Here is a 19,456-nt window from a genome sequence, read left to right as displayed (position 1 = left end):
GGCAACTGAGAGAGTAAAAACTGTACAACAGGCGTGGACGCTGTTCAAAAATACCATCCTGGAGGCCCAGGCCATACATATTCCGCAAATTAGAAAAGAAAGACGGAAGTCCAAAAGACACCCGGCCTGGTTGAAAAGTGAGGTGAAGGAAGCTATTAGGGCTAAAAGAAACGCCTTCAGAAAATGGAAGAAGGAACAGTCTGAAAATAACAAGAAACAGCATAAGGAGTGTCAAAACAAATGCAAGGCGCAGATTAAGAAGGCCAAGAGGGAGTATGAAAAAAAGATAGCATTAGAGGCAAAAAACCATAGTAAAAATTTTTTTCGGTATATTAAAAGCAGGAAGCCGGCAAAAGAATCGGTTGGGCCGCTGGATGACCGAGGGGTAAAAGGGGCGATCAAGGAAGACAAAGACGTAGCGGAGAGACTGAATGAATTCTTTGCTTCGGTCTTCACCGAGGAAGATTTGGGTGGGATACCGGTGTCGGAAATGGTATTTCAAGCGGACGAGTCGGAGAAACTTACTGACTTCACGGTAAACCTGGAGGACATAATGGGGCAGTTCGGCAAACTGAAGAGTAGCAAATCTCCTGGACCGGATGGTATTCATCCTAGAGTACTGATAGAACTGAAACACGAGCTTGCGGAGCTACTGCTAGTGATATGCAACTTATCCTTAAAATCGAGCGTGGTACCGGAAGATTGGAGGGTGGCCAATGTAACGCCCATTTTTAAAAAAGGCTCCAGGGGAGATCCGGGAAATTATAGACCGGTGAGTCTGACGTCGGTGCCTGGGAAAATGGTAGAGGCTATTATTAAAAACAAAATTACAGAGCACATCCGAGGACATGGATTACTGAGACCAAGTCAGCATGGCTTTTGTGTGGGGAAATCTTGCCTGACCAATTTACTTCAATTCTTTGAAGGAGTGAACAAACATGTGGACAAAGGGGAGTCGGTTGATATTGTGTATCTGGATTTTCAAAAGGCGTTTGACAAGGTACCTCATGAAAGGCTACAGAGGAAATTGGAGGGTCATGGGATAGGAGGAAATGTCCTATTGTGGATTAAAAACTGGTTGAAGGATAGGAAACAGAGAGTGGGGTTAAATGGGCAGTATTCACAAAGGAGAAGGGTAGTTAGTGGGGTTCCTCAGGGGTCCGTGCTAGGACCGCTGCTTTTAATATATTTATAAATGATTTAGAGATGGGAGTAACTAGCGAGGTAATTAAATTTGCTGATGACACAAAGTTATTCAAAGTCGTTAAATCGCGACAGGATTGTGAAAAATTACAAGAGGACCTTACGAGACTGGGTGGCTAAATGGCAGATGATGTTTAATGTGAGCAAGTGCAAGGTGATGCATGTGGGAAAAAAGAACCCGAATTATAGCTACGTCATGCAAGGTTCCACGTTAGGAGTTACGGACCAAGAAAGGGATCTGGGTGTCGTCATCGATAACACACTGAAACCTTCTGCTCAGTGTGCTGCTGCGGCTAAGAAAGCGAATAGAATGTTGGGTATTATTAGGAAAGGTATGGAAAACAGGTGTGAGGATGTTATAATGCCGTTGTATCGCTCCATGGTGCGACCGCACCTTGAGTATTGTGTTCAATTCTGGTCGCCGCATCTCAAGAAAGATATAGTAGAATTGGAAAAGGTGCAGCGAAGGGCGACTAAAATGATAGCGGGGATGGGACGACTTCCCTATGAAGAAAGACTAAGGAGGCTAGGGCTATACAGCTTGGAGAAGAGACGGCTGAGGGGAGACATGATAGAGGTATATAAAATAATGAGTGGAGTGGAACAGGTGGATGTGAAGCGTCTGTTCACGCTTTCCAAAAATACTAGGACTAGGGGGCATGCGATGAAACTACAGTGTAGTAAATTTAAAACAAATCGGAGAAAATTTTTCTTCACCCAACGTGTAATTAAACTCTGGAATTCGTTGCCGGAGAAAGTGGTGAAGCGGTTAGCTTAGCAGAGTTTAAAAAGGGGTTGGACGGTTTCCTAAAGGACAAGTCCATAAACCGCTACTAAACGGACTTGGAAAAATCCAAAATTCCAGGAATAACATGTATAGAATGTTTGTACGTTTGGGAAGCTTGCCAGGTGCCCTTGGCCTGGATTGGCCGCTGTCGTGGACAGGATGCTGGGCTCGATGGACCCTTGGTCTTTTCCCAGTATGGCATTACTTATGTACTTATGTAATATGCCAAGCACTGGGCCACGTGACTAAATTTAGTTGCGGGCAATTACACCAAGTAAAACTTGGTATAAATCCAAGTACCTAAATTAGGCATGGACCAGGTGCATTCTATAACAATGCGCATAGATTTTAGAAACGCCCATGATCTACCCATTCCACGCCCATGGCCATACCTTCTTTTCAACTATGTGACTTAGAATTTATGCATCGCATGTTAATGTCAATTAGTGTCAATTGATTATTAATTGGCAATTTAACAGCACTGATTAGCATGTTAACTAATTAAGTTGCCCTTTATTGACATTATGATATTAAACATCATGTCAGTAAGGCAGATGTTAGTGCTTGTGCTAACAGTAGCTTGTTAGTGCAGGTTAAAAAATATAGTTTATTTGCACTAGATTTATATTAAATAATAATTCAATAAAGCAATATTCAAACAACATAATGATGACATGTGACATTTCCAAAGTAATAACCAAGCAAAGGCCTCAGAGAAATATGTAGCACTTGGAATACATAGACCTGGAATGCTAAGCTTGTTCAATTCACACTAAAGAGTGTGGAAAATAGCTTAGAAGAATTTGTACCATATGAAAGTATGTTTTTGTATATGTAAGATAATATGAAAAAGGATTACATCAGGTGTGTGTGTGTAGGATAGAAAAAAATATATCCTTTCAATATACAGGCCATGTCTAACATATATGTTTCCCACTGTACACCTGGAAAAACAATACAAAGACATCTATATAAATGAAAAGAGCCTGATTAAAATACCTAACAACTCTTATGCTATTTAAGGTGTGTGCACACCAAGCTATTCCTATCTAGGGTCAAGTAGGTATACTCCATACAGGAAGGATCTTTGTATGCCTAAGCCACATCCTTTTGTGAATAAGCAAGTATATAGATATATAAACACTACAGCAATGGTTAAAGACTTTCTGATAGCATTGATTACTTGAACCTCCCTTTTAAAAATAATTTTGCAATTGCATTCAAGTTAACATTAAAAATACTTTGCATGTGCCATGTTTGTGAAGGAAGATGTGCCAGCTAGGTATGTGGTGAAAACCCTTAGCCTTTCTGATATGCAGGCAAATAACATACATGTGACAACAGTAAAAAGGAAACCTGTCATGGAAAGCAAAACCATAAAGCCATACATGCATATGTATTGTGAGCCTGTCTGGAATACCTGTGTCAAGTATGCTAGATAGGTACAAGGGTACATATGATATACTTGTGCCACTAAAAGGTATGCAACAAGACAACAGAAAGGAGTTTGGTATATCTTTCTAGAAGACGTGGAGGGGCATAATCGAACGGAGCGCCCAAGTTGTCATGAGGGCGTCCTCGCAGGATGGCCCTGTAAAGGGGGGGGGGGGCAACCCGTATTATCAAAACAAGATGGGTGTCCATCTTTCGTTTCGATAATACGATCGGGGACACCCAAATCATGAAATTTAGGTCGACCTTAGAGATGGTCGTCCTTAGGTCGTTTTTGAGATGGTCGTCCTCGGTTTTTGCCGATAATGGAAACCGAGGACGCCCATCTCAAAAATGACCAAATCCAAGCTATTTGGTCGTGGGAGGAGCCAGCATTCATAATGCACTGGTCCCCCTCACATGCCAGGACACCAACCGGGTACACTAGGGGGTACTGCAGTGGACTACACAAATTGCTCCCAGGTGCATAGCTCCCTACCTTCAGTGCTGAGCCTCCCAACCCCCCAAAAAAAACCCACTCTCCATAACTGTACACCACTACATAGCCCTAAGGGGTGAGGAGGGCACCTACATGTGGGTACAGTGGGTTTTGGGGGGTTTGGAGGGCTCAACATTTACCACCACAAGTGTAACAGGTAGGGGGGGATGGGCCTGGGTCCGCCTGCCTGAAGTGCACTGCAACCACTGAAAACTGCTCCAGGGACCTGCATACTGCTGTCATGGAGCTGGGTATGACATTTGAAGCTGGCAAAAAATATTTTTTTATATTTTTTTTTGGATAGGAGGGGCTTGGTGACCACTGGGGGAGTAAGGGGAGGTCATCCCTATTCCCTCCGGTGGTCATCTGGTCAGTTCAAGCACCTTTTCGTGGCTTAGTCATGAAAAAAAATGGACAAAGTAAAGTCGTCCAAGTGCTCGTCAGGGATGCCCTTTTTTCCATTATCGGCCGCGGATGCCCATCTCTAAATCATGCCCCAGTCCCGCCTTCAGTATGGTGCCAGCACGCCCCCATGAATTTTGGTCGTCCCCATAATGGAAAGCAGTTGAGGAGACCCAAAATCGGCTTTCCATTATGCCGATTTGGGCGAACCTGAGAGAAGGACGCCCATCTCCCGATTTGTGTCGGAAGATGGGCATCCTTCTCTTTCGAAAGTTCACCTGATAGTGCATTTGTAATATTGATTGGTAGTTACTGCAAACAAAACTTAAACTAAATTCAGATTTAGGGGGTTGTTTACTAAAGCTTAGCTCAAGTTATCTGCAGCAGGGCTCATTTTATTCCTATGGGCCCTGCTGCAAATAGCTTGAGCTAAGCTTTAGTAAACAACCTCCTTAGCGTGCATGCTAGGAAAATTAAAATTATAATTTTAAATTGCATTTACATTTTTGAATCATGATTATTTTATTATTATTATTATTATTATTATTAGAAACACATCTGTAACTCATTTTCAGTCAGAAAAATTGAGAACAGGAAAATAAAAAAAAAAAAAAAAAATATCCCCCCCCCCCCCCCCATAATTGAATCTAGGGATTGGTAAAGGATCCTTTGCCATAGCAGATAAATGAAAATTGTGGTCTGGACCTACTAAGATGGCTTGAACAGGTCAATAGTTCATATCATGTTTTCTTACACTTTTGTTTTTTAAATACTAAGCCATGAACTTGATTACTAAGTTAAGAAAAAGTGACAAGACAAGACAGATACAAAGAAATTGTGCTTAACAATTTCTACAAAGCTCATAATTGTCAGCAATTATTGGGTTAATCACAAAGACACAGCACATTCCATTCTCAGGCTAATGGCAATTCCTTGTTCCATCTTCCCTCTATGTAAGAAAACAACTGCAGAGCTGTGTAAAGAGATGTGCAGTCAAGGTCAAATAGAAAGAAAACTGATTCAAAGATTCTGAGAAACCCATCTCTTTGTTTTCTTCTAAAAATTAAACAAAATAGATTAGTGCTGGTTTTATTTTAACATTAACTTAAATGGCCAAATATAGAGAATTCTCTCAGTACTTGTTTGGAAATATAGCACATCACAAGTAATTAGTTTTTCCTTGTCAGGGTTAGACATTTTGCTAGTGTTGTTTAACTTTCTGAATAATTTAGAAGCAAGAATTTTCTTGGGCATTACTAAATATTTAACGTGCATATTGGCATTGCAACCAAACCATATAAGGAGCTATAGAATGTTTTTAACTTTTTTAAAGCCGCAAGTCTTTATGCACAACACAATGACTACATTTGTTTAGAGCATCTTAGGGAGGTCTTAATATACTAATAATGTAACATAATACAATACAAAGTCTTACCCATGTCACATCTAGTTGCATTTTATATTGGCATGTTCCTGTAACAAACATCATGGGTTAAAGACATAGACCTCACAAACCAGGAACTAGGTACAAATTCCTCCTCAGAGATTATTAAGCATTCTCTTGCCAAGAAATAAGCATAGCATACTCTTTTGCTAAGCTTCTTTTAACAGGAAATAATTCTGGTTTATTTAAGGGTCCCTTTACTAAGGAGCGCTGAAAAATGGCTTGCAGTAGTATAGGCATGGGTTTTGGGCGCGCGCCAATCCATTTTTCAGCACGCCTGTAAAAAAGGCCTTTTTATATTTTTGCCGAAAATAGACATGCGCAAGCTGAGAGACATCTAGCCTCTGGCCATGTTTCTAGGTTTATTCTGTAGGTGTTAGAAGATTTATCTTGACCCTGTGTGTGAGTGTGTGCAGGCTCCTGTTTGTTCTGTTACTTTGGTTTCTTAGCTGATGGCTCTGCCTCTTCAGACTGAAGTCTCTGGTTCTCTGTATACTTGGAACATTTCTTTTTCCTTAGTTGGACTGAATGATTACTTTGTTATAACACTTGGATTACTCAGTAGAAGGGACCCAGTAACTCCTTCATCACTGTTATTTGTATGCTGGCACATTTCTAATTTAAGTACCAAGTATTGCTGTGGGTTGTCAGGATGGTATGCCAAATACTCAGGTGTGTTAACCCTGTCATAAAGATTGTTGTCCCAAGATCCCACATTAAGTACCTGCTTTAGCTGGAAAACTATCAGGCAAAATAAAAAGTAAACTTAGCATTGATATACAATGGAATAACTGTTACCAGATGAAAGGCAAGCTGGATCTAAATAGGTTCAAGGTTGTTCTTAGTTATCTTGCCAAATTCCTCTTTAATGACTTCTGGGGACACCAAATAGGTAGGTATCTGGCTCCTAATAAGATTGTCAATTCCATCATCTAATTCCCTTAACAAATCATCGGTAAGCTCTTTTATAGAATTCAAAGGCACATTCCTCACTTAACAAACTCTTAATTACAGTTACATCATTGATATTCTGTGTAATTTGATGAGATAATAAATTGACAACAATGGTAGTATCATGTAGGGTCTTACCTTGCAATATTTACTCTTGTTGTGTCTGCATCTGATACTTGATATACTTCATATTTATTTATTCATGTATATAACCCACTCTACTGACAAAACCCAGAATGGGTTACAGATGTACATACATAATCATATTAACAATTACATAAAACAAAATGTAAAATTCCTAATATATCACACCATAAAGTTCCAGTAAACAAGGAAAACCTAAAATTCAAAGGATCTAACTCCAAACAACCACGTTTTAATACATCTACAAAACTCTAAAAGGTTATCAATGTTTCTAATAGATAAAGGAAGACTGTTCCATAGAAACACCAATGTAGCTTCCTCATCCCAGAAGGCCCTGCAAGCTCTACTATTACCCGTGACCGAATACCTCAAGCCTGCAGTTCACCTCTGAGTGAGGAGACAATTAAACTAACCTCGCCTCCAAAGTCCTAAACCATGGAAGGGAAAGAAAACTAAAAGGATTTTAAGACCCAGTAACCAGACAGATGGTAAGTACAAGTTACTAGTTGTTTATTTAAGCCCAATTTGGGGTATGGAAAATGATGTTCTTAACACATTAGGTTATTTTCTACCATAAAAATACATTTATACATAAACTAATAGCATAATTGTTTCTTACAGGTGCAGCAGTAGAACAACAGTGAAACCAACAGACAAGTATTAACCAAAGTATCTTATTTGTTCTCTCTCAATCTATACATTCCGTTTATATTATGTGTCTCAAGAATCAATTATTTTGAATTACTTTGTCTTTCAGGTGTGAACACCCAGATTCAGTCTCTACAACAGGTAAATCAGATTAAACTGTGACCTTTCAGTGTCCTTTTGCAATGTCCTTTTGCATAGGAGTGAAGACTTATCTTTGGCCCTTCTTGGAGCTTCTGTGTTCTCCCCCCTTGTATTTTGGAGCTCAGGATCTTCTCTTTCAGTACAGGAACCTACTGCCTCATCCTTTAAATGAAATCAACAAAAAAACCTTCCTTCCTGACTAAAAGCAGGAACAGCACTAGCTGGGATTCAGGGATAACCTTAAATAGTTTCTCTGTTCTTGTACTGAGTTCCCTAACTAAGGAAGGGCACTCTTCATTGGATCTTGCAGTCACACAGCTCTCAGCATATTTGTCTCTCCAAATTCATGCAATCTTCCACTCTAGTGCATCAGCATGTGAACACACATACTGCAAGCCCAACCTTAAGCTTGGAGACCAGTTGTCGTAGTGGCTTAACTGGGATACTTGCACAAATTTGTTTTACACAATCATGGTCTCTCTACCAGTCTTAATTGTAAAACTTTTAAATAGCACACAAACAAAAAAACAGTTTAGTTCTTTCTTTCTCTTGTTCAAATCACCTTCAGCACACTTCACCTGCATCCAGCCAGTGTTTCAACACTAAACACTAGCAGAGAAATTCCCTTTCAGATACTTAAACAGTACACAAAAAAACATCAGTTTTAGAACTTTCTTTCTCTGCTCAAATCCAACACTTTTCACTTTCAACTCTCTTCACCTATATTCAGGAATTTAAAGCTCACAGAAAAACTTACTTTCACACACTTTTCTGCCTAGAAATCCAGTCATGCACTCAGAGCTCTCTCACACACATATTTTCTCTCCAGTCTCTTCAACCCTTCCCCCACTTCCTGGCAAACTGTTGCCAAGGGACACTGGGTATCTGAGTCACCAGCTGACCTCTGTTGGCCAATAAGGTGTCAGAACACAGGGTGTTTGCCTCACGGACACTAATTAACATTTTTTCACAATCTCCATTTTGGAAAATAACTTTCCATAACATTTCTTTACAATCAGATCAAAACATCCCACAATCATTGGTGCCATCAAATCACACATACAGTGTACCTTTCACATGTTTAAACACACATCTAAATACATTTACAGACTTTTCTCCAATACTCAGAGCATTGGGGCAAGCCGCAGACAGCATAGCTCCATGCAGGAAGTCCAGAACTGCTTCTGGAGTCACAGCACTGACCACCAACAATCTCTGGGAGCCCAGGTAAAAATAAAAAAAAATAAATATAACCCACTGGGTTACACCAAGGAATAGGAATAAGGACAGTGACCCAGCATTAGGCGGTCACAAGCACAAATGGGCTGCGGCCCAGCACAGCAGGAATAGGAGGTAGGAGATAGGGGGGAGGGGAGGGGGATGGGAAGTATAGAAGAGCTGCAAGCACAGGCAAGTTAGGAAAGGGATAAGTAAGTGGGAGGCACTAAAGAATAGAGGACCTATAGAGAGGCAGGTAACAAAGACAGGAAGTCTGGGAGGTGGGGAAAGAGGTGACCTCTGAGAGCAAGAAGGGCAGTGCCTGCAAGGTGTATTCACCATTTTAGCCTGCTGCTCCCACAGCTGTGCTCCATTCCACTGAAACACTTGGTAAATTCTGTTTAATTTGTTTAATCTCTTTCTCTTCTTGCCTTTTGTGTTGTTTGGTACAGGGTGCCTTCTCTGTGGGCCGTTGGTTGTGGCCAGGCAGGGAGCACAGGGGTTTGGCTCGCAGCAGAGGGCTGAAGTGCAGTGGGCTGCTCAGGCACAGGTCAGCCATTTGACTGTTTATAGTGCTGGTATGGGGGTCCTCACTGCTTGGCTTGCCCTTCTTTTCAGGACCTGTGTCTTCTGCATAGGGTGTAATGTGCCCACAGAGAGGCGGACTGCTGGTGAGTGTGCCAGCGGCCGTGGTGAGATCAGCATGGTTCCATTTTATAGAATGGTGCTGCTGGATTGGTTGGGAATTGGTATGCATCTGTGGCTCTGGCACACGCGATTCCACTCCTGCACATGCAGAGCAAACCATGGTCGCGGGTAAAATGACTGTGCTGCTGTGATGAGCGGTGTCTGCGAAATCATGATGAGCCATCAGTTGTGCACTCTGGGGGCACAATTAACGTCAGTTGTGCGGGTACCAGGCATTGTTTGAGGGTGGATTTCAGGGAAGTTTCAATTTAAAAATGTGCTTGTGCCAGTGGCCTGGGTTTACTATATAATTTAGGGTTCAATATGGCCCCTGGGCATCAGGCAGCATCTGGATAAGGGATGCCCCCTTCTCTGTGAACCATCAGGTCGCGGGTTCGTGATCACGAAAGGGTGAGTGTTGCACATGGGAATGTGGACAATTTTTAGGCCTTCGAGTTGTGCCGTGGTCCTCCTGAATAGGCAGGTGTGTTTTTCCCTTACACGCACGTGACTCTGTGAATGTGCCGCTTCGATGCACAAATCGCAGTGTCAGAAGGGGGGCATGCGTCTGCTCATAGTGCCCCTGATCAGTCTGTGGGTTGATTGTGAGTCGCTGTGTATAGGGCCATTCTGTGCAAGCCAGGTGGCAGAGAGGGGGTTCCAGGTGAATCACTACAGCACCTGGCGGTCATCTTAGGAGGGGTTATAATACTGCGCAATTCAGTTATTGTGGCAGCCATACTGGTGAGGTCTTAGGACTTTGGGAGGCTAAGTTCCATAGGTTTCTATGGAACTTTGGGAGGCTAAGTGCTTTGAAAATAAGCCTCTTTGTGCGCAGGTGGCTATTTTACGTTCCCCCTCCCCCCAAAAAATTAATTCCACCTATAGCATAACAGGAAAGAACTCCTTTTCAAATCCATCCGCCAGCAAGTTGGTTGTACTTAAAAGTACTGATTAGTGTATCAGTTTCCCCCCCCCCCCCCCCCCATTTTGTGGACTACAGCATATATATGTCAGAAATGTGAGGGAATTTTTCCAATAATTGTTTATTCTTCAAAATATTCCGCATATTTCTTGTCAAAGTTCGCTTTGGAATTGTATTTAAAAATTTAATAAATAAATAATAATAAAAAGTGTTACAGATCAATAATTAATGTTTTTGGACTTATCAAAAAAATTTCCTCCTCTTGTATGAAGAAAGGCTAAAGAGATTAGGGCTCTTCAGCTTGGAAAAGAGACAGATGAGGGGAGATATGATTGAACTCTACAAAATCCTGAAGACTGCTCATTAGAAGGCACATTAAGGTCAAGCTGACATCATACGATATCTATGCCTATGGAATGTTTGTGCTGTTCAATGGATATATCATACTGCTCCCTATCGTTTCATTATTAAGGGATAACTGTTAGCTCCAAGTTTTTTTCAATGCGGTTTTATGTGCATTATGTCCATTCAGGTGCATCACGGTGTGATTGGTAACTCTATGGTAAGTTTAAAGTTATCCAGTAGCTGTGCTACACTTCCTGGGATGTATTGCTTGGTGAAGAGGTAATCCCAAGGACATGCGTATATAGCAATAAACAGGATACCGGCTAGGGTTAAAACGCAGTATCCATTCCCTTCTTCACTAAATTTGCCCTCCTGGCACTGAACTTATGACCACTTGGACCCACTTAGTTCCTCTGCTTTAGAACTTTTAGAATATATTTGCTGGTGTTGAAGGTAGAGGCTACCTGTTAAGATGATTGAGAGTATTACACTCACTAATTTACATCCTCTTCAGTATGGTTTTGTAGGTATACCTCCACTCACGGAATACTCTGAAGCAGCAGGCAGAGAGACGGCACCAACTTGGTGCCAGCAAATAATGGCATGGATGTGAAGTTTTCCTGGCCTTCCTGGACACACTATATCTGCCTTAGTATAGGTTTGTAGAATTTGTCAGCAGGTACTGCCATACCTGCACACATTCAGTCTATCGTTTGGAAGATATGTACCACACCATATGGTTATTTCTAGCTTTCCTACTCATAATCAGTAAGTATATTATCTCATGCTTATTGTTGAGTTAAATTTAAATAGATAATGAATGTGACTTCTAGGTAGACGTGATGGATCGTTCAGAACTTTATCTCCTGGCACTCACTATATTACTATGCTATGTTACTAGCATTTGGACTCATGGAGCACGGTACATCTACACATATTTTACATACCAACATATACAGCCTTTTCCGAATGGTGCCTGCAGGAGGGCGCTGAATCCGACTAAAGAGTATCCGTGGCTTGGATCATGACAGATGGCACTCTACACACGCACACCAGCAACTAGCCATGGAATAGCACTCACATCATACTACAGCTTCACAATTCAGTTTTGACATGCACACACTCACATGTAATTCTAGGCCCCAGAACAGATCCTTGGTGTTACACCTCAATTGATACGCTGTGGTGCGCATATAACTAGCATAACTAGCTTCGTACTTGGAAACCTGCTGCGGTTAACTGGAATGTACATCAAGAAATCCGTGGTTAACCAGCATTCAGTACGTGGTATTTAGGGCTGAGGTCGACAATGCTTAGCGATGAGCATGAGGCTATTGACAAAGGGCTTCGGGAACATAATTCATGACAGCAATTCTTACCTTTATATCAGTACAGAGTCTCCATTGGCTTTGATGTTCAACTTGGTATCACTTTCCACCTTATTTTCGAAAGAGAAAGACGCCCATATTTCGACCCAAATCGGGAGATGGGCGTCTTTATCCTGTGGGCGCCCAAATCAGTATAATCGAAAGCCGATTTGGGGCGTCTTCAACTGCAATCTGTCGCGGAAACGGCCAAAGTTGACAGGGGCATGTCGGAGGCGTGGTGAAGGTGGGACTGGAGCATGTTTATCGGCCAAGGAGAGATGGGCGTCCTCAGCTGATAATCGAAAAAAGAAAGGCGTTTTTAGCGCGAATTTGGGTCACTTTATTTGGACCCTTTTTTTTCACGAACAATTCCCAAAAAAGTGCCCTAAATGACCAGATGACCACTGGAGGGAATCGGGGATGATCACCCCTGACTCCCCTAGTGATCACTAACCCCCTCCCACCCAAAAAAAAGAACTTTAAAAACTTTTTTCCAGCCTGTATGCCAGCCTCAAATGCCATACCCTGCTGCATCACAGCAGTATGCAGGACCCTGGAGCAGTTGTTAGTGGGTGCAATGGACTTCAGCCAGGTGGACCCAGGCCCATCCCCCCCTACCTGTTACACTTCTGGTGGTAAATGGGAGCCCTCCAAACCACCCCCAAAACCCACTGTACCCACATCTAGGTGCCCCCTTCAGCCATAAGTGCTATGGTAATGGTGTAGAGTTGTGGGGAGTGGGTTTTGGGGGGGGGGAATTGGGGGGCTCAGCACCCAATGGAAGGGAGCTATGGATTTCAGGGGTAGTTAACTTTTTTTAATTGTTACAAGTGCCCCTTAGGGTGCCCGGTTGGTGTCCTGGCATGTGAGGGGGACCAGTGCACTACAAATCCTGGCCCCTCCCACGACCCAATGCCTTGGATTTGTTTGTTTTTGAGCTGGGCGCCTTCGGTTTCCATCGCTGAAAAACGATACTGCCCAGCTCAAATCCACACAAATCCGATGCATTTGGCTGGCACAAACCATATTATCGGAAAAAAGATGGACGCCCATTTTTTTCGAAAATACAGTTTGTCCCGCCCCTTCATGTACCCATTCTCGGAGATAGACACCCATGGAGGTTGCAGGCTCTCAGGCTTGTTAACTATCGAAGGGTGACACATCCATCTTCTCTACAGTACGTCTTCTCTTCAGCACTTACCTATACATAAGAGTGTTTTCTTGCATTTACATCACTAGTATTATTTATGGGGTATCGTCACCAGTATTCTTTATGGGGTATTCATGGCAAGAATGATTAACACACAGGTTATTTGCATTTTACTCACATTTCGCTTGGGGTAGACAAAGGGCTTTATGAACATAAGCCATGGCAATAGTTCTCAATTTTCAGTTTGGTTCCTTATACTAAAAATATACATTGCTGCTACACCGAGTACTGTCACCAGCATAGGAGGTCATCATTAGGCACATAATTGATGCTAGGTAAGGTTATTATACCAACACAGCAGATTACACATAACCTACGATTAGGCTGGTTAATTATTGAAGGACTTCACATTCAAGTAATCTATCACAGTTGACTCACGACGTTTCACTATGCATCATATAGTGTTAAGACAAAAGGGTCGCTTGCATGTGCAGTTGATATTGCACTCTCCATAGAGCCCAAGCCACTTACTTAGATGCACTTCGGTGTGTCAATCGAAGGTCATAGGAAAGGTAGTGGTGTGACCCCTTTTCCTGTTTCTCATGAGCCAATATGACTGTGACAGCTCAGTCTATGGTCCCCTCAGGCTATACTATCTACTATCCTATTGTTCTGGACTACTATTCTATTGTTCTGGACAGTGCAAGTTGGGTCCCAATGGCATCCTAATGTATTATCGGGCCACCATTATAGATTTAACTGCCCACTATGCAGGTATGAGACGAGGTACCCGTATCAGATGAACATGACCCTTTGACTTTATGGAATGCGGAAGCCCTCTGCATCACAGGACAGCACTGCTCAGGTTTAAGATGCATTACACATGTCAAATCAAGCTCTGCTCAGGTTTAAGATACAAATCAAGTGCTGCTTATGTTTAAGATATAATCAACTACAATTGTCAGATACTCTTCACATATTTGAAATGGCTTAATGGCTGGAATTATAGGTGCCAGCTTTGGCTGTAACACATATATATATATATATATAGGTCAAAATATGACAGCTGCACATACATGCATACATGCAGGATGCTGGTCCATGCATAAGTAACTTCTAGAGGGAATGCACTCCTTATGCCTGAAGGTTCTGACGAGCCTCAGTAGAACATATGATGTCACGAGAGGGAGAGAGACATGGGGACGGAGGCAAGTGTGAATTAAAACTGTTTTGGGGCACAGAAATGCACACCAATTATTACCACTAATTGGTTTGGGGCACAGAAAGGTTCACTGGTGAGGTGTGGTGCCAGTTGTTTGTCAGTTGTAACATTACCTGTGTTGGCAGTCATGACGAGCTGCAAGAGAGTCACACTGCAGCAGCCTAACAGGAGGCAAGGAGTGAGTTGGATGCAGTAGTGCACATAGTTTGGACAGATCAGCACAAGATCTAGCGAGGCTCTACCAGGGAATTATTTGCAGTCCAACCATAAGTGTCAGAGTGAATGTGGCCGCAGATAGGATGGAATATGGTAGGGGACTGCGACAAGCGAGGTTTCGCTGTCCCGGTCTGTGGGGTGGGTCCTAGCCTGAAAGAGTACACAGCACTATGTTTCAGACCAAAGCAAGGTCAAAGGTCATGTGGGTGTTGTCCCTTGCTAGCAGTGGCATGGATGATGTCTAAGATCAAGGGCAGTTCCGCTCTTGTACGGAGGGGGGCCAGTGCCAGATTAGCAGATGATCAGCACAGCCTACTTCAGACCTGGACGGAATGGGGAGGCTGAAGGCTTCAAGAAAGAGAGTCAACGGGTATGAGATTGAAGATGCTTTTATGGCAATCCCTTGAGCAAAGCTGTGATGTTAGCTCCTGGGCATGTCGGCGGCATATGCCCCAGGTGGAGCAAAAAGCGACAGCGTGATTATGGCAGAAAGAGAGAGAACTGTGTGACTCAAAAAGGCTAGGCCACTTGTCTCAAATGCTCTAGATAGAAATTGAGTCATATATTTGATTGTTTATTACTGTAAAATGTATACATGATTGGAAATTGCTTGCTATTGTGAATAATTCATAGATATAAATTGTAGAATGCTGCGGCCACAATACATTCCACTCTTTATCGGATAACTGGTCAAGTGTGAATATATACTGTGTATGGTCTGAACTGAAAGGAGAGTGCTGAAGTGCCACATGCCCAATTTGAGCACACTTGCGAGTACATATAAGTTTGAAAAAATTCACAGAAGGAAGAAAAAAGCGCCTCTCACCTTGAGAGCACAAAACACAACAAGGTATATAGGAGGCTAATTTTTTAGCACATATTTTGAAGCAATAGAAATAAAGACTTTAAAAGCTAAAACAAACAGCTTAAAATGACAGTGCTTCTCATTAGACAGCCAATGTAAAGATGACAAAACTGAAGAGATATGACAAAATGTTGGAGAGTCAAAAGACAAGAAGCAGCATTTGGGACTCATTGTAATCTCTTTAAATGTTTAGCAGGCAAGCCTGTAAATAGCACATTGCAATAATCTATACAGGAGATTACAAAAGCATACACCACCATAATCAGGAATAGAAAAATAAAACGGAATAGATTTCAACTGACAGAGATAGTAAAAAGAAAAGCTGAACACATGAGAAATGTGCATCTCAAAAGAATGGCCAGCATCTAAGTCAATTCCCAAACTACATACATGGTCCTTAGCAGGGGTGTAGCCAGACCTCACGGTGGGAGGGGGCCAGAGCCTGAGGTGGGAGACACATTTTAGTCAGCCACCCCGGCACCTCACATCCCCCCACCACCTCGCTGCACCCCACAACAGGAAATACCTTTGCTGGCGGGGTCCCCAACCCCCGCCAGCTGAAGCCTTCTTCAGCACCCGTCTCCTCGCCTCCCCCCACCTCACCCCTCCCCCTGCTGCACCCCACAGCACCAAATACCTTTGCTGGCTGGGGTCCCCAACTCCCACCAGCTGAAGCCTTCTTCTTCTGCGAAGGTCTCCTCACCTCCCCCCACCGCTGTACCCCACAGCACCAAATGCCTTTACTGGTGGGGGTCCCCAGCCCCCGCCAGCCAAAGCCTTCTTCAGCACCGGTCTCTGGCGCACCAAGTACGCTGTCCTGTGCTTTCTTCCTCCTGACATCCAGTGCACGCTCCTTTAAGTGAAACTGAGCTTGCAGGACCTCAGAAGGAAGAAAGCATAGGGTCGCGAACGCGGCGTGCTGGAAACCGGTGCTGAAGAAGGCTTTGACTGGCGGGGGTTGGGGACCCCTGCCAGCAAAGGTATTTGGTGCTGTGTGGTGTGGTAGGGGGAGCGGCAACACGGTGGGGGGAGGCGAGGAGACCTGCACTGAAGAAGGCTTCGGCAGGCGGGGGTTGGAGACCCCGCCAGCAAAACCAGGGGCTCGAACAAAATCTGGTGGGCCCAGGCCCCCATGGCCCCACCTAGCTACGCCACTGATTAGGATGATGGAGAATTAGGAATTCTCTGGAATCGGATGGAATTGCACATAGGGAGGTCATTCAAAGGAAGTATTTAGTCAGGATCCATACCATAAATAATTTGGAATGCAAAGACACATAGGTCCCTGTTTACTAAGGTACACTAGTGTTTTTAGCGTGTGCTCAAAATTAGCGTATACTAAAGCTAGAGAAATACATATATTCCTATGGGTGTCTCTAGCATTAGCGCATGCTAATTTTTAGTATGCGCAAAAAAGGTGGGTGCACCTATAGTGCGGCTTAGTAAACAGGGCCCATAATTCGAAAGGCAACCCCGACTTTGATTAGAAGCCAGTGTAATGAGTAAAGGAGTGGTGATGCCTTGTTAAATCATGAAATCTTACATACAAGTCTTGCAGCAGTGTTTTGGGTAGTACTAGGAGTCTGGGCCAAGTTTCTGAACATTTCTTTTGCGAAAAGAGGTCTAATTCTTTTCAACCTCCATGAAGTTTTAAAGACTTTCTCTATCCTTAGAGATACTTGCAGATCAAATGAAAGGTGTTGGATCATTAATAATACCTAGAACTGCCCGCTATTCTGTTTTGTTCTAGTGGGAACTTACATTGATCTATAACAAATTCTTTGGCAAGGTATGAATGGAATGGATCAGTAAGAACTAGGAATTTGTTTTGTTTTGTTCCCCCTATTTAGTTTCAGTTTGAAGGTGGATGCCCACAATTCCAACAGATCTAGTCCTGCTTCAACAATATTTAAAATTTTGTTTAAATCATTATTAAAATGTATGTAAATGGTCACATCGTCTGCATAAATAAAGGTGTTGAAAGGCCATTTTCTACTAGTTTCCTCCCAAGTGGGGCCAAGATGATGTTCAAGAGGATAGCAGATAATTGAGGACCTTGTGGCACTCCACATACAAGAGTCCATAATGGAGAGATGAGACCTGTGAATTTCACTTGATATGCTCTTAACTTGAGGAAACCTTTGACCCATTGAAGGAATTTGCTACATACTCCCATTTTGTCAAGTATGTCACTAATACAGTGGGGGAAATAAGTATTTGATCCCTTGCTGATTTTGTAAGTTTGCCCACTGACAAAGACATGAGCAGCCCATAATTGAAGGGTAGGTTATTGGTAACAGTGAGAGATAGCACATCACAAATTAAATCCGGAAAATCACATTGTGGAAAGTATATGAATTTATTTGCATTCTGCAGAGGGAAATAAGTATTTAATCCCTCTGGCAAACAAGACCTAATACTTGGTGGCAAAACCCTTGTTGGCAAGCACAGCGGTCAGAAGTCTTCTGTAGTTGATGATGAGGTTTGCACACATGTCAGGAGGAATTTTGGTCCACTCCTCTTTGCAGATCATCTCTAAATCATTAAGAGTTCTGGGCTGTCGCTTGGCAACTCGCAGCTTCAGCTCCCTCCATAAGTTTTCAATGGGATTAAGGTCTGGTGACTGGCTAGGCCACTCCATGACCCTAATGTGCTTCTTCCTGAGCCACTCCTTTGTTGCCTTGGCTGTATGTTTTGGGTCATTGTCGTGCTGGAAGACCCAGCCACGACCCATTTTTAAGGCCCTGGCGGAGGGAAGGAGGTTGTCACTCAGAATTGTACGGTACATGGCCCCATCCATTCTCCCATTGATGCGGTGAAGTAGTCCTGTGCCCTTAGCAGAGAAACACCCCCAAAACATAACATTTCCACCTCCATGCTTGACAGTGGGGACGGTGTTCTTTGGGTCATAGGCAGCATTTCTCTTCCTCCAAACACGGCGAGTTGAGTTCATGCCAAAGAGCTCAATTTTTGTCTCATCTGACCACAGCACCTTCTCCCAATCACTCTCGGCATCATCCAGGTGTTCACTGGCAAACTTCAGACGGGCCGTCACATGTGCCTTCCGGAGCAGGGGGACCTTGCGGGCACTGCAGGATTGCAATCCGTTATGTCGTAATGTGTTACCAATGGTTTTCGTGGTGACAGTGGTCCCAGCTGCCTTGAGATCATTGACAAGTTCCCCCCTTGTAGTTGTAGGCTGATTTCTAACCTTCCTCATGATCAAGGATACCCCACGAGGTGAGATTTTGCGTGGAGCCCCAGATCTTTGTCGATTGACAGTCATTTTGTACTTCTTCCATTTTCTTACTATGGCACCAACAGTTGTCTCCTTCTCGCCCAGCGTCTTACTGATGGTTTTGTAGCCCATTCCAGCCTTGTGCAGGTGTATGATCTTGTCCCTGACATCCTTAGACAGCTCCTTGCTCTTGGCCATTTTGTAGAGGTTAGAGTCTGACTGATTCACTGAGTCTGTGGACAGGTGTCTTTCATACAGGTGACCATTGCCGACAGCTGTCTGTCATGCAGGTAACGAGTTGATTTGGAGCATCTACCTGGTCTGTAGGGGCCAGATCTCTTACTGGTTGGTGGGGGATCAAATACTTATTTCCCTCTGCAGAATGCAAATAAATTCATATACTTTCCACAATGTGATTTTCCGGATTTAATTTGTGATGTGCTATCTCTCACTGTTACCAATAACCTACCCTTCAATTATGGGCTGCTCATGTCTTTGTCAGTGGGCAAACTTACAAAATCAGCAAGGGATCAAATACTTATTTCCCCCACTGTATATCATGGTCTACCATGT

The sequence above is a fragment of the Microcaecilia unicolor genome, chromosome 5 (assembly GCF_901765095.1).
Source record: "Microcaecilia unicolor chromosome 5, aMicUni1.1, whole genome shotgun sequence".
NCBI classification, from domain to species: Eukaryota; Metazoa; Chordata; class Amphibia; order Gymnophiona; family Siphonopidae; genus Microcaecilia; species Microcaecilia unicolor.
This window is presented reverse-complemented; position numbering follows the sequence as displayed.